General features: G+C 41.2%; 1 protein-coding gene across 8 annotated transcripts in view; it reads right to left on the bottom strand.

The window, feature by feature from the left end:
• ITSN1 (intersectin 1 (SH3 domain protein)) overlaps window positions 1–617 on the bottom strand; it is a 245,535-nt gene that overhangs the window by 113,149 nt on the left and 131,769 nt on the right. The gene's annotated exons all lie outside the window — the stretch shown is intronic.

Consider the following 617-nt stretch of genomic DNA (forward strand, 5'->3'; position numbering starts at 1 on the left):
AAAGGAAAGATATAAGCATCTGAATGCAGAGTTTCAAAGAATAGCAAGGAGAGATAAGAAAGCCTTCCTCAGTGATCAATGCAAAGAAATAGAGGAAAACAACAGAATGGGAAAGACTAGGGATCTCTTCAAGAAAATCAGAGATACCAAAGGAATATTTCATTCAAAGATGAGCTCGATAAAGGACAGAAATGGTATGGACTTAACAGAAGCAGAAGATATTAAGAAGAGATGGCAAGAATACACAGAAGAACTGTACACAAAAGATCTTCACGACCCAGATAATCACGATGGTGTGATCACTGACCTAGAGCCAGACATCCTGGAATGTGAAGTCAAGTGGGCCTTGGAAAGCATCACTATGAACCAAGCTAGTGGAGGTGATGGAATTCCAGTTGAGCTATTCCAAATCCTGAAACATGATGCTATGAAAGTGCTGCACTCAATATGCCAGCAAATTTGGAAAACTCAGCAGTGGCCATGGGACTGGAAAAGGTCAGTTTTCATTCCAATCCCAAAGAAAGGCAATGCCAAAGAATGCTCAAACTACCGCACAATTGCACTCATCTCACACGCTAGTAAAGTAATGCTCAAAATTCTCCAAGCCAGGCTTCAGC

Source organism: Bison bison, unplaced genomic scaffold (genome assembly GCF_000754665.1).
Source record: "Bison bison bison isolate TAMUID 2011002044 unplaced genomic scaffold, Bison_UMD1.0 scf7180017864481, whole genome shotgun sequence".
Classification (NCBI taxonomy): Eukaryota; Metazoa; Chordata; class Mammalia; order Artiodactyla; family Bovidae; genus Bison; species Bison bison.